The sequence below is a fragment of the Gouania willdenowi genome, unplaced genomic scaffold (genome assembly GCF_900634775.1).
Source record: "Gouania willdenowi unplaced genomic scaffold, fGouWil2.1 scaffold_334_arrow_ctg1, whole genome shotgun sequence".
Lineage (NCBI taxonomy): Eukaryota > Metazoa > Chordata > Actinopteri > Blenniiformes > Gobiesocidae > Gouania > Gouania willdenowi.
The window spans coordinates 47418-63024 of NW_021145096.1; the positions used below are offsets into that span (position 1 = coordinate 47418).

At 38.7% G+C, this 15607-nt stretch overlaps 1 protein-coding gene across 5 annotated transcripts in view; it reads right to left on the minus strand.

Annotated features, from left to right (window-relative positions):
• The window catches only part of LOC114459686 (ERBB receptor feedback inhibitor 1-like), a 29765-nt gene extending 15173 nt beyond the window's left edge, over positions 1–14592 (minus strand). For 2 of the 5 annotated variants that reach the window (XM_028441868.1, XM_028441871.1), the window contains exon 1: positions 11813–12483. The gene's annotated coding sequence lies outside the window, so the exon portion shown is untranslated. Of the gene's footprint in view, positions 1–11812; positions 12484–14203 lie in introns of those variants that run through there. The other 3 variants (XM_028441867.1, XM_028441866.1, XM_028441865.1) reach the window with 3 other exon arrangements.
• Positions 14593–15607: the final 1015 nt, after the last annotated feature.

The following is a 15607-nucleotide window of genomic DNA, read 5'->3' on the forward strand; positions in this document are numbered from 1 at the left end:
GCTAACTTTTAGAACACGTTCACAATGAGAAGCAGGAACTGAACATTCACATTCCATAAGTAAAACGATTGACATTAAGTACAGTATTAATTACTCATAGGTCACCTTATATAGATCCATGCGCATTATATTGTGTTCACTATCAATAAAACAATTTCTAGAAGTTATGCATGTTTATATAGATGATGGAAAGGCTCATATCCTAAAGTCTTTTTTCTCTACCGTGTACGTGACATTGGTGTCAAATGTTCTATATTCAGCTCATTTTCCCAAAAACAACAAAAACAAAATTAAAAGCATTTCCTTTACATTTTGTGGCATATTCATAAGAATACAATGCATGGAATTTTCTTGCATATTACAAAACACAATGACAATACGCACAGTAAAGCTAAGATTTTAAAATAAGCTAAAAAAAAATAATTACACTGTTTGGTGGTACAAAGCCATAATGTGACAAAGCAATGTATTCATACAAGCTTCTTGATGTTCCAATGTAAAAAAAATCCTTAAAATCTGCTAAAATAGATGACAGTTCTGTATTCATTTTGCAGTTAGCACATCAACTCCTTAGAAGTCCAAAACTGTGAGCAATGCATTGTGCAACCACAAATACTTGTTTGGGACACTGAGTTCAGGTGCACAGTATAATAAAACCAACTTTTTTTGTGATACTTGTGATAATATTTAATAGATCCTTTGTAGACACAAGTTGTTTGGAAGGCTCTCCAACTATCAAATAGCTCTGCAGGTGAAAACTACTTATTTAAAAAAATATATACCGGGATATATATATGTATGAAAAGTACCATATTCCTCTTTGTGTGGTTAGTTTATGTTGATTAAAAGTTTGGATGAACGGCAGAGCCCGCGAAACGTGAACGTACCATGTTCCCGAAAATTCAGTCAAATGACTCGGTTCCACCGAGTAAAAAATGTCTCCGAGAGGCTCTTGACATCCATGTCAAATTACAGCCCGAATCGATAAGCATTAACGAAGGAGTAGTCATTTGGAAAACGGCGCCCCTGTGGCACATATCTAGTAATGGGCCCCATTCATATATTGGTATGTGTTAATGATTCGGTACCACCAACTGTTGCAATATTTGACTCAAATAAATGAGAAAATGACTTTAATGAAAATTGCCAAAAAAAGGGGGGTGGGCCCCTGGGTCTTTAATCAAATTGTGCGAGGCAAAATCGTAATCTACATTGAATTACCTTTGAAACGATATATCACACGACTATGTTCCCATAAATTTGGAAATTACCGGAAATTGGGGGTGGGCCCCCGGCCCCATTTAAAAAAAAAAGAGCTCCGAGCATCTCATCATATTCATTCATAGAGTATTTATACCAAACTGCATTCCGATCTAACGAGAACTAACGGAGGAGTAGTCATTTGAAAAATGGGGCCCCGAGGGCCCCCGTGACACGTACGGGGTAATAGGCCCCATTTATATATTGGTATGTTGCAATGATTCGGTACCACCAACCGTTGAAATATTTCTTTTGGGCCCCAAATCAAAAATCGGGCTACGAGCGTCGATGCATACACATCCATAGATTATACCTATCAAATTTCAGTCTGATTTGTTCACGAATAACAGAAGAGTAGAGATTTTAACTGGTGTACACAAGAAAAACAAGAAGAACAAAGTGAGTGGCGTTTTGAGTCCGGTAGCCCGGCCTAAAAAGTAAAAGAGATTTCTTGGATAATGCATGACAAATATCTTATTGTCACAAATAGTGTCACATGGAACACAGCCTACTCACTTCGCTCCACTCAGACTGCCTCAAGGCGTTATGTGCTGCATACACCCTGAAGGCACCACAGTCTATTGATAGGACTAAAAATGTTCCTTTTTGATAAAACTTTTGGTTTTTGATCCTTGCATGGCTTCCAGCTTTTTTGTTTTTATCAAAAATGTTTTTACTTGTAGCACGTTGAGTATTTTTTTTTTTTTTTGTCAAGTGAATTATAAATTAAAAAAAACATTTTATTATTACTACAATCGTCATTTATTATGTGTTATGGTAAACATGCAGAATTGCTTCTTGTCATTATGGGTCTCCAGTTGAAGTGGGAAGCAAAACATTTCAGTGACTCATTTCCCCATTTGAATACTAATGTAATCCTTAAAACAACCGTCATTTCCACCAGTAAGTCTCAGCAATAGACGCCATTGAAAAATGAGGATTTCTAGGGACAACTACTTTGTGTTCATGAACGGAATCACTGTCAGCCATGAATGGGCCTTTGTGCTACTTTGATGTACTGAGAAGCACGCCTGAAAATACAATCTGAACTCTCCCATGAGGTTAGGACTAGAGATTCTCCAGGGAGACATGCTGGCACAGCCAAGGTATGAGCCTGTGCCTCAGGAACTCTAAAGAAAGGCTGGTACTTGTTAGAAAGGCAAGCAAAAAGCTAAAGAAAGTACTTTGTTCGTGTAGAAGTCTTGATGTCCTGCCCCTGGCAGTACCAATGTTTAAATCTTTCAGCAAACAGACCACTTACAAACTCCTTAACAATAAATTCTGGTGTTTAGATAAAGAAACTAACCCTAACTCTAATCTGACTGTGCATAAATACATTCTACATATTTATGTGGGATTATTCTAGAAATTGATGTTTATATAACAGGGAAGGCGTCATGCCTTCCCTGCTGTTGTTTTTTGAATGCACATCTTTGCACATGATCTGAACACTTTTGAAAATCTGTCCTTTTATTTTAGTCCTTTATGTTCTGTATATATTTTAAAGTCTTTCTACTGTTAGTTTTACACCATGCCTCAGAGAGAAACATTTGTTTTTGGGTTTTTTTTGTATGTCCAGCACATGTTGAAAAATTGACAATTAAAGATTAATTTGACTTTTGACTCGACTTTGTAGAGAGAAGGAAGGGGGTAGATGGGTAGGAGAAATAATTGATGAATCATCCTTCTGACATAGTAATCGATAATCATTTCATAGATTTCCAATAATTGTTTATTCAAATGGTAACTTTTGGTAAGTGACGCAAATTACTATAGAAATATATTTTAATGGATTAACTGATGTTTTAAAAGCATGATAGTGCTTGAGCTGCTAATTTAGTTTATATATAATAAACTGTATATAATCATTTAGAACAGCCTTTTTGTTTATTGTATGTGTTACAATTACAAACAAGAATGCTGCAAAGATGGCACTTTCTCATGCAGTTCTAACTGAACAGTTTACAGATGTACTCTGATGGTTTAATAAATGTAGCTCTGTCTGAATGCATTTGATATGTTTTCAAAAACAGCAATTCATCAGTGGTCACAAGGGTTGGGCATCGTTTGGATTTTAAGATTCCGATTCTCAATTTCGATTCATGTTTTAAACAATTCTTGATTCCGATTCTTTGAGTTGTGAAGGTCAACAGGTCACAGATTTCACAAAACAATTTTTTCCATTTGAAAAAGCCTTTACACTGTCCATTTTTATTCATTCACTTAGTTGATACAATCAAATTTGGTTGCTGTACTGCATTGACGTGCAGTCAGGGTAAGCAAGGTAGGCAGTGCCTACCCAAGGGTGAATTGATATTTTGATTATTTCATTTATTGTTTTAATTATTATTTCATTTATTGTTTTAAACATAATATAACTATAAATTGGTTGTTTTTCAATTTCCGATGGCCTATAGTAAGTTTGAAAGTGTCAGCATTTTGTGCTTTTCATAGCCCAAATTAATAATCATTGCTATTTCCTAACTGCTGCAAGGCAGGAGGAGGCCACACCCCTTCTCAAAGGCACGTTGCTGCTCTGCCTCTTTTCCCATAGCGTGTTTTTATGTGTTTGCACATGCGCAGTCAGTTCCCCAAGATGAAAACCATTTACGTCCAAAGGCAGCTCTCTACGCTGCCTTTGGACGTAGCCGTGCGATGCTAAATGCTATACGTAAGTTCACAGTACATTAGTGAATTGCTATCACATGAACACTGCTGCGAGGTTCTCTAGCTAGTGGGCGGGATAACACTACAGGCAGGATGACAGCGCTAGAAACAATAAACAAACTTTTTTTGAGGAAAAATGACAGCTTTAAAATGATGGGAGACCAACACCTGAGCTACCAGTCCTTCAGCAAAGGAAAGGTCTGAAAATTGTTCGTATATTTCTACAGTGAATGGTACAAAAGGAAGGATTGGCTTTGTGGATGCTCCTCATTGCGGCTGTTCCGAGTTGTAGTTGCTGCCATTTTCTCCATGTTTCTGTGTTTCCAACAAAAAACAATGGATGCGCTGCCGTGTCATGAGATATATTTTGTTGGGAGAGTATGGAGGCTATATAAAATAATTGTCTATGTTTCTTTAATGATGTTTTACGATGTTGATTTTGTTAGATGGCTAAATACTTGTTCATGTGGATCTTGTTGGGTTTTTTTTTCTTATTATGAATTTTATATTTGGATAAGCACATTGAGATGACTTTGTTGTAAATTGCGCTATACAAATAAAGTTGAATTGAATTGAATTGAATTAACACTTGCCAGCAGAAACATATGAAATTTTCAATGGTATTGACATTGGTGGTCTGGATTTGGAAGGCCCTGCCTACCCTACCCTAGTGCTCACGGCATGTCACTGCTGTACTGTAATTAGGGCATTCAATTACAGGGTCCCCATCTGTAACTGTAAAACTGAAACTTGCAGAATTAAAACTACAAGTTGGCAGCAGTCTAAAAAACAAAGAGCTGCAACCCAGGTAGATGTATATGAAACAAAATAAACTCAAACCCTGGAGCAGTCATGTGACAAATCAATCAACAGTTCTTGTTGAGGAAGATTATTGTTATTCTGGCAACTAAGTCCTGCATGACCTAATCGCTCAAATTTGAAAAATTTTAACTTTTTAAAGGGGACATATCATGCTAAATCCACTTTTTTAGCCCTTAAATGCATTTTGATGTTTATTTAGAGTGCTTAGAAGCACAGAAAAGTTCAAATTAATCTCTTCAGGTGCCTCGTTGATATCTTTATATTCTGTTTTGGTCATATTTTTCAATCTGTTTCGATTTTTCGATTTTCTATTACATTTTTTGAACAATAACGACCAAATTAGGACATTGACTCCAGGCCCAACACTTCGAGCAATCCGCCATTTTTATTTCTCGCTTTTATTTTGTAGTCCAAGTTTCAGGATAAAGAAGTTACGAGAGGATAAGTCAAAATGTTTGGTTGTTGGATGTAGTAACCCACACGCTTCATTACAACGTCTTCCAGCATCAGAACCTTTTCAAAGTGCTTGGTTGAGTTTTATTCTTCACGGAAATGTACCCACATCTGTGGGTAAGGTCATTTTTGTGTGCGCGCAGCACTTCAAGGATGACTGCTTCTGCAACCTCCGCCAGTATAAAGAAGGATTTGCCGAAAGACTTTGTCTGATTGAGGGTTCAATTCCTTCTATTTTTGGAGACGACGAACAGAGCACTTCGGTAAGCTGTAAATAACGCTAAAAAGTGTGATGATAAGACGTCCCTGTCATTGTTTTGTTAGCATTAGCAGTTGCACCGTCTTAGTATGTTAGCGCTGTGTGCTCATTTTAGATCCTTGATGATATGGCCTACGTGGTTTAATTTAAGTCTAAAGTTTTCATTAGTCATTTCATTTTGCCATTTTTGTCTCCGAAAAGACTGTATTAAAATGCATTTCGTGACATTAGCTTGGCGCAAGCGTTAGCTCGGTGCTTGTGTTAGCTCACTTGTTAGGGTTCTGCAGGTTCATCATCTTCATTTTCCTCTCGCTCCGCTGGGTCAGACTCTGGCTCGAACATGTAAGGTTGGATGGACAAGTCTTCTGTTGTTGACATTGTGTATATAACGTGTAAATGAACATTTTCTGCACCGCTACATAGCCATATCTCTTCTATCACACTACAAAAATGGCCGAGCAGGGTGGAGTTGAACCTGGAGAGGGGGCGGGGTATGAAGTGTCTTATTTGCATTTAAAGAGACCGCACCAAAATGAGTTGCTCTTAGAAGCACATCAGAAAAGGGGTAGAAAAGGGGTGGAGCTATAATAATGAGGAATTCAGATCCAAGCATTGCAGTTCCGCTTTATATAGACCACAACTGTATGATTTATATCTAAAAAGAAAGGATTTAAAACCATGATATGTCCCCTTTAAGCGACAACTTCCCCGGTCGTTATTGTCTGTAGAGCCAAGGCAGCAGCCCCTCTTTACCTTTTGAAATTACCAGTGCAAAATTAAAGTGGATAACTTCTTGAATAAGCCTACATTCTGGGTGAACTCATCCTTAAGTAACCCCGTAAGTTCATCATTTAAACCATAAAGCGGTGCTGTCTATGGTAAGTGCTATATGCTATAAACGTACGACCGAAGAAGAAGTGATCAGCCCTCTCTCTCCCCTGTCACCGGCACACGCACGCACGCACACACACACACACACACACACACACACTTCACTGGAGTGATGGAGTGACCAAAAAGCGTCACTATGTTTAAGCGACTCATCACGGGTGATTGAAGTGACTGCAGTCGCTTCAGTCGCGTTCGGTGTGAGCGCACCTTTATGCTGCATCCACACCAAACGCGTTTTCTGCGGCACTGGGAGGCAAATTATTCTTCGGTGGGGCGGCGCGGGGCGGTCTGATTCCCGCGTGGAAAGCGATTGCTGCTGCAAGCGCTTCCGGTTTTCGTGATATTCGCCGTTTGCTTGAGTTGAAAATATTGAACTCCAGTGCCTGTTTCACGTGACGCGCAGGCGCGAAAGCCAATCAGAGTCCTTGTTGGCAATGACGTCCGGCAGGCAACACGTAAAGCAGTATTTTCACCCATTCAACCATTGAGGAGAAGCTAATCGTAGCGGTGTGTGACCACCAGGAGCTGTATGACACGACCTGTTATTTTAACCAGGACCAGGAAGGATTTAGCGTGGAGGAGAACCAGCGAGGAGGTGGTGCAGCAGGTAAATGTTCTCTCTGTAGTTTTCATCTTTGAAAGCCGGCAGTGAGCGAGTATAGCTTTACCTAATGATAGCATTAGCAGCTAACACCAGCTTTTTTCACTGATGGTTTATGAGAGGAAAAAAAAGTCAGGAGAAGCGTAGTGGGTCAGCTGCAGGAACATCCAAACTGTGGAAATACCCTGTGGTCATGTCCTTCATCGACCCCTTTGTTTCACCGCGAGAGACAAGCAGCAACATGGGGCAGGGGGTTGAGGAAGACAGGACCGCAAAGTATGGTCAACCATCAGAGACTGGAGGTTTGTTTATCAATGCCGACACATAGAAATATATACCAGGTTAATATTCAGACCTTCATGCATCACAGGGCTTCTTCTAGTGGGAGGATCTAAATCTAGTATAATGATTTAAAATGTATAGTAATGTGTTTCATATATTGTGTTTGCTGTCACTCAGAGGTAAACAATCAATGAGTGATGGAGAAGGAGAGGGAGGGGGAACAGAAGATGCTGATGCTGGTGGTGATGATAGTGATGATGATGATGATGATGGTGATGATGGTGATGATGATGCTGCAGCAGCATCTCCTGCAGAAACAAGTGCAGCCAAACCATCTGATATGAACATGACAGAAGTTGTTTTGCATTCTGTTATAAATAAAATGTATCTATAAATCCTTGGTATATCAGTGATGACAATGTTGATCATTACCTCATTTAATGTTTAATTAAAATATATCTATGATCTTATTTAAGTAACAGTAACTTGATAAGCTATTAATATATATATAATGTGTTTGTTTATTTTTAAGGAAAAAGAGCAAAGAAGAGGTCCAGCCAAGAGAGGTGGAGCAGCTTATCCTACAGACCTTCAGGAGACCACCTCCTCACCACCAGCTCTGACTAAGGATGAGATGTTTTTGAGAGACCTGCTTCCTATCCTGCAAGAAGTGCCACCAAAATTTAGGGAACGTTAAATTTCAAAGTTTTAAACTTCTTGATTATCATCCGGTAACACTAAATTTGGAACATTTTAATGAGGTTTTTGATTGGGCTGGATGGGCTGGGGTGGGCGGCACTCTTTGCATGGCAGGAACCACATTGTGAATAGTTGTTTATACTAGTTTGTTTATTATGTAAGTATTATAGTATTGATGTAAACAGTTTGTTTAAAATTGAGGTATTATAATGTTAATGTAAATGGTGTTCTTTCAGAATTGTTGATTATAAACACATTTTGAAGTGTACTTTTGCTTTCTTTTTAATTTCTATCAATGCATATTAACAGAAATGTGTTCACCACATCAAGGTTATATATGTTGTTCATACAAGAATATATAGTTTCCTCATATTGATTCTCTGTGAGAACTTTAATGCCTTAAATTAATTTCAGAGGTGAGGTTTCTTGGATTATTTCTTTCTGGTTAAAAGTGAAGCTGACAGACGTTTCTCTCCCCATTCTTTCATATTTATTATACACATGTTAATACAATAGGAAGTTTGCTCTATAGAAGTATGTGGTTGGCTCTTAAAATAGTCATTTTGGGTGTACTGGTGCATTATGTCTAGCCATGGAACGGCTCCTGCAGAGAAGCACGATGTGAAGACCTCTCGTCCATAGCTGTTAGCTGTGGTCCTGAAGGAGTCACCTGTGGCCAGATACCTGCACAGTGAACAACATAGAAAAGCTCAGATCATTGATAATCAGATATATATGATGTGGGTGTGTGTACGTGTGCATAAAAGGTGGAGAGATTAGAGAGAGAACAGGCCTTATCTCCCAGAATGTGTTGCCAGATGACAATAATTAACAGTAGTAAATAACTAATGATTTATGAATAATTAATAATGAGTTAAAAACAATAAATATTATTAATGAAACAAGCCTTATCTTCCAGAATAGGTCTCCAGAGGACAAAAAATAACAATAGTAAATAATTTATTATAATGATTAACTTTTATTTTAGTTGTAATATATTTATGATAAAAACAATAATAAAGCAGGCCTTTTCTCCCAGAATAGGTATCTCCAGAAAACAACCATTTTAATAATTCTGCTTTTAAATTCCCTTGGGATTAATATAGTATCTATCTTTATTGTGTATTTGAGAGATGTGTCTGATGAATCATGGCATCTTCGGTTGCTTATGAAACTTACCGGAGACAGATAAGACAGTCGTTCGGCTGCAGAGATGGAACTCCGGTAGTTGTATCCTGCCGGGACATCCGTGGGCCAATCCGACCCAGCAGGTCGTCGAATCGGGCGCTTGTCATCCACAGTCATAAGCAGTCATCATCCAGGCGCAGCTCGAAGCAGGCAGTGAAACTCACCCAGTTGGATGTGTCGCTGGTCAACCTGGTGAAGCCAGGAACGCTGACGTTTCTTCTCCTTCCGAGGGTAAGGAGCAGCGAATTGACAGGGGGTCCTCTATAGTTGATGGTGGAAACAAACAGAGCCTGGTTGTCGCCTTTTTGGAAGTCTGGTGGGCGGAGCTTCGCTTCAGACATGAATATGAAGCAAATAGGGAAACATTTTTTGATCCTGTGAATCCTGTGGAAGGTTTCGTGCGGCAGACACGTACGGTACCGCAGAAAACGCGTTTGGTGTGAATGCAGCATTATACCACCCGCGGAAATAAACTAGTGCGGGCATTTAGGAACCAAAAAAAAATTATTGAAATTCAAACATCTTCGTAACGGCTCTGGAACCGGACGTTAGGAACCGGTTCCTATTTGGAGCCAGATCTCGGTGCCCAACCCTCGTGGTCACGGTGAGAAACTGCGAAAAATTGCATAAAGATGCATTGATTTTTAATCGAGTTGCTATAACTGTACTAGACAATTATGTGTAAAATAATTTAAAACAGTAAAGAGGAAAGCTTGAAAAAAGGAACAACCTCTTTACTTGTTACATTGTAATTATAAGTATGTTGCATTTGGACATGCATAGGGTGCCCCCTATTGTCTGACCACAGATGACCCAGGCTGCACTCCTTGTCTCCTATGCCGCCCAGAGGAGCAACAGAGTTGCCTTGCAGCTGGGGCATGAGAACTGGGGGACCGATGACACAAGGAGTCGATACAGTTTTTTTTACCCACAAATGGCCAGAGGTGAAAGTAACAGATTACAAGTGCGTTACTGTAATTGTGTTGCTTTTATGGGTCTCAATCAGTGTTTTTAGTTTTACTTAAGCATGTTTTAAAAGGAGTAAAGTAATTCATTACATTTCTACACCCAACCGTGACTAAGCAAATTCTTATTTTTTGTTTTAAAGTGATCAACGAACATTGTGAAACTACAAAAAAATAAAATGACCAGACAACAATCAAACGCATCACATCATAGCCGACGAACCAAAGTAAACGTGAAACATTTCTTTTAGAGTTCATAACATGTAACTATACTTAGAACCTGTTATTTGATTTAAAAAAATAATCGTACATTTTGACAAACCTTTTATTTTATACAAACTTACAGTAGACTTAAACTTCCTTTATTGTCATTCAAACTTGAACTTTACAGTACAGAGAAGAACAACATTTCGTTGCATTGGCTCATATAGCAGGATAAAAAACAGGAGCAAGTACTTACATAAGGTAATTAGCATTTTTTTTTTGAAAGATATTATGCAGATTTTAAATTAAATTAAACTGGGCTTTAAGCCTTTATTTGTCATGTATAAATGTTGTTACACATATATATTGAAATTTGTCCTCTGCAATTTAACCCATCCCTGGGAAGCAGTCGGCAGCCATTTTGCGGCGCCTGGGGAGCTGTTCTGGGTTAAGGGACTTGCTCAGTGATGGCCCAGGTGAGGCTTGAACTCTCTAATTACAAGGCCAGCGTCCTTAACCACTAGGCCACCACTCCCCATCTTGAAATAGATATCAAGAGGAAAAGCTATGTGTAAGATTCCTATACAGATAAGTGATCAGTTATCAGTAAAATATACCTGCCTTTGTGGAAAATAAATTAAGTTCCAACTGTGCAAGATTGTGTCTCTTCCTTTTTAAGTTTATACATGAGATGTTTACTGTATGCAAGGGGACCGTGGCTAGATTTATTATCAAAAATAAACTTGGGGGAGTGAAAGTAACTTGTGACTTTTACTGAATGAGTATTATTTAAATCAGTGGTTCTCAGACTTTTTTTTTGGCTCAAGTACCCCCTTTCTCTAACTTTTGAATCCACGTACACCATTTGTCCAACTACACATTTTGCTCAGAATTCTGTAAAAAAAAAACAACTATAGAGCATAATGATGGATGAATGAGTGATAACACATTTAAAAGAATCTGTAAATATGCGTAAAGAAACAGTATTTAGTGCCTCCTGGATATTTATTTTTACATTTATTTATTTTTAATCATTTATGGTCATTTCCCTCCTGTTGTGAGACCAAGACTGACCCTTGTACTTTCATTTTTCTCTTATTTTGTGTGTTTTTGTTATAATTTTCTGAGTTGCTGTTAATATGATTATCATTTTTAACTAAAATTAAACATTATAAAAACCCCATATTTTTAATGCTTTCATTTGTTACTTTCTACTTTCCTCTCTCTCTCTCTCTCGCTCTCTCTCTCTCAAGTACCCCCTGTCGTGCCATCACGTACCCTTAGGGACACACGTACCCCAATAGATATCACTACTTTAATTGGGCTACTTTTTATTTATGTATGACTGACTCCATACCGCCTTACCGGGAATATTCATCTCTTAGCTAGCAGGGTCCACCGCTACCATTTTAAAGATAAAACCAGTGTAGGAAACCAGAGCCGTCTTCCCAGTCAAACCAGCGCCATGTGCAACATCCTCCCACCATCAACAACACATCGAGCTGGAATTCATGAACTCACAGAGTGACGTAGTGCATCTTAAAAAAGGATGGAAGTCTTCCGACGCGCTGCAGTAACTCCACCCCTCACTGGGAAGATCTTCTGGAAAAAGCTGCCATTAAAACTACAAATTAAAATAATAAATATTACTGTTGTCAATAAGACTTTTCACACTCTTGGAACGTTCAGTTCTCGTGCATGCATTCAAAGGTTGAGAGGGATAAACTCGGCTTTGCTGACAGCGAGTCTGTTCGATTTTGATTATTTTACCCGTTTTCCCCCTGGGATAAATAAAGGAATTCTGATTCCTTGAAAGATTTTTTGCGTAAACGTGCTATCGGTCTCCGAGGCAGAGGCTGCTAAAGCTAATGCTGCACACGAGCTGAAAATTATTTTTTTCTGACTTTTCAAAGTGTATCACTTATCGGCCTGTCCATCTTGTGCGCTTCCTTCAAATTTGTAAATTGAATTAAAATACTAGCTTAAAAAAATAATCATGGGCCTTAGTGAACGGTGCACCTTGTAAATTTAACTTTTCAAAGTGAGAACTCATGTCCTTTTCACACTTAGAAATTTTGCTTATCCCATCAATAATAAGAATACATTTTATTTATAAGCACTTTTCAAAAACTCTAGAACTCTTTACAGTTGTTAAAACAACTACACAAGTCAGAAAAAGAAACAAACAACAATAAAGCAAATACATAATAATAGAAAAGTTAAAAACCTGTAGATGGAGTGGAAGCAGAGGAGGTCTGTCCCTTTGATAATGTTTCTCACATCAGTTTTACAAAAGTGCTCAGATCAACGGAAAGCCATAGTCTCCCTGAGTCCGAATATATGCGTCGGGTAGAGTCTGCTGGAGACCATGGAAGTTGGGGCTTGTCGTTCAGAGTCCCATCAATGGGAAGGAGTGTGAAACCGTTTTTCCCATCGGTTTTACAAAAGTGCTCGGATACGTGCATCATTCCCGGGTAGAGTCCGAATTCCGCCCGCTTGAGACCCAGGTAGTTGGTGTTCATTCTCCAGGGGTGGAAGTGAGGGGACTGGCCATGCTTCAATACTGCTGCTGAGCTGCGTCCATCAGTTTTTAAAAGCGCTCAGATCGGTCGAAAGTGGCATCAACGGGAAACCCTGGACACCTCCTCGAGTTCGAATATGTGTAATATTAATAATATGAACTAGAGCTGGGCGATATGGCCCTTTTTGTTTTTTAATATCTCAATATTTTCAAGCTATATATATATACGATTCATATCTCGATATTTTGCCCTTGCCTTGAGATGATGCTTTGATGCATAAAATCGAAGCAGAATGGCCATACTTAATATATGTTAATGTTTTCTCTATGATGTATTTGGAGTTTCCCCTAATTATTATAGCATAGCCTACCTGTTAAGTTTATTTTTTCAGAGACAAAACCCTTAAACTAAGGTAAAGCCACATTCCAAATGTCACACAGGGACCTTTATTAACAGAGGTCTAGAGAACAATATAAAAATGTATAAAACAAATTTGCGCACATTTTAAAAACAACTTCAGCAAACCAAAGTGCTGTACAGTTTTTCTTTTTTTTTTAATAGTATAAATAACTATTGATTATTTATTTATTATTACTGACAATGACTTTTCTGTTATCTCCCATCTGAAATGACATATAAGCAGTGTTTGATCTTCCCCTGCATAAAATAAACGTGCAGTGTGACGTCATGGAGTTGTTTTGAGTCCTGTTTAAATCGTTATCGACACCTCTGGATCTCTACAGTGTTTTACTGAGCATTATGCCTGTCATAGACTTTACTCATTATGGGGACCATGTCCACAGCAATATGTCTTGGTAATCTCGCCCCACTTTCATTAGGCACAGCACGAGTCATTGAAGCTTTCAGGGAGGTTTGTGTCGGAACAGAGAGAGAGGGAGGCGGGGTTGAGAGGGACAGATGGTAGAGGATAAAAAGGCTTACTGGCGGCTCTACGGAACAAACTTTTAATGTTACGTGAATTATATCGATACTACAATATAGTCCTATGCTATATCTCATAAATAAATATATTTATATTTATTAAAAAGTCGATATATCGCCCAGCCTTAATATGAGCACTATTAAAACACTAACGATCTCCGGAATAACATACAAACGCTGTAAGGTTGAAAATAACAGTGAACGAGCTTGTTTACGGTTTTCTCCCAAATATGACACCACCCGTAGCGCATGCGCAGTTCTAGAGCGTGAAAAGGCTTGTTCAAAACAGCTTTATTTGCATGACAAACAAGTTTATAAAAATAAAATTATACAAAAATAGGGTTTCACTCTATATGTAGAACAAAATAAACAATTAGCTTGTGTGTGTGTGTGTGTGCGTGTGTGTGTGTGTGTGTGTGTGAGAGAGAAGGAAAAAGCGCTCCCTCACCTGTAACAGCAGCGTGTTTTATATGAAGCTGCAGTGAACGCTCTGTGTGAAGCAGGTGGAGATTCTCTGTCAGGGCGAGGCTGTGTTCGGCTCAATCGTGGCGTGCACGCAGACAACGATACGATCCTGGCATCGTGCTGACCGTTTTCGGATGAAGGTAAGACGCTGATATAGATTCTTCCGTGTTCTTGGCGTTGTGGTCTCCGCACGGAGAGCAGCAGTCGCGGGCTCACATGTATCCAGTTGTTGAGACGTGTCTATCTCCGTTTCCATCTGATGTAGGTTAGCCAATGCGCTACAGTCACAACTCCTAATGTCGGGTTGTGTGTTTAAAGCTGACTCGGCTCACAGAAGTCTACCCAGTGTCTGTTCACGGTGTGTTCTTCCTCTGCTCCATTGCAGCAGCAGCAGGGATGTCACAGTTCACCACAGCCAGAGGGACGCAGCAATGTTCATCCTTCATTTTCTTTCCTACTCTTGTGCCCTTGTAGCACCTGAAATGAAAGCTAATTTAACATAGTTGCTTTAACCAGGGCTGGACTGGGACCAAAAAATGGCCCTGGAATTTTTGGCCATAGTGGCCCACCACCTATCAATATGCAAAAGCACACAAAATACGAGAGGATATATCTGTACATTGTATCGTTTCAAAAAATAAAATAAGGTGTAATAGCCTATGGAAGAGAGTAACCGTTTAAAAGTTTCATATGCTGTTTCTATACTTTAAAGACATTTGTCTTGGGAGAGCTGACCACAGTGTTACAATTTCCATCTTAAATGGGAAGTGGATGTCAAAAGGCCACTGCTAGAGATGTCTTTACAGTGTGTAATGAAATATACTGTTTATTCAAATACAGAATTGTGCCCACGGTAAGACTATTAATCTATGTAAAACTATAATATAATATGTAGAGATGTAACGATTCACTCAACTCCCGATACGATTCGGTTCACGATATACGATTCTCTCACAATTTATTTTACAAAATGGGACTGTACACATATGATGACTGAAAAATATTCCTTTATTTTTTTGGGGGAAAAAAAAACTAAAAAACACTGTACTATTTTCCTTTTATATTTCAGTGTCAAAATAATCCCTTGATAAACTATTCAAAACAATGCAATTTAACTAAAAATAAATCTTGAATGAAATAAATAAAGGAATAATACAAATGAAGAAGGGCTTTGGTACCCCAGCGGTCGGTTGGCATGCAGCTAACTGAGCAGTGAAGAAGAGATGCTATGCTAGCAGACAGAGCTAATAGAAAAATGTGACTTTTACAGATATTCACGTAATATTACAGATATTCTTTCGGTGCTAAAGGGGTAATGAATCATTTATTAACATATTTAAGAGTAGAAGGCAGCCAGAAAGAAAGCATTAGCAGACTCCGCCCGCCG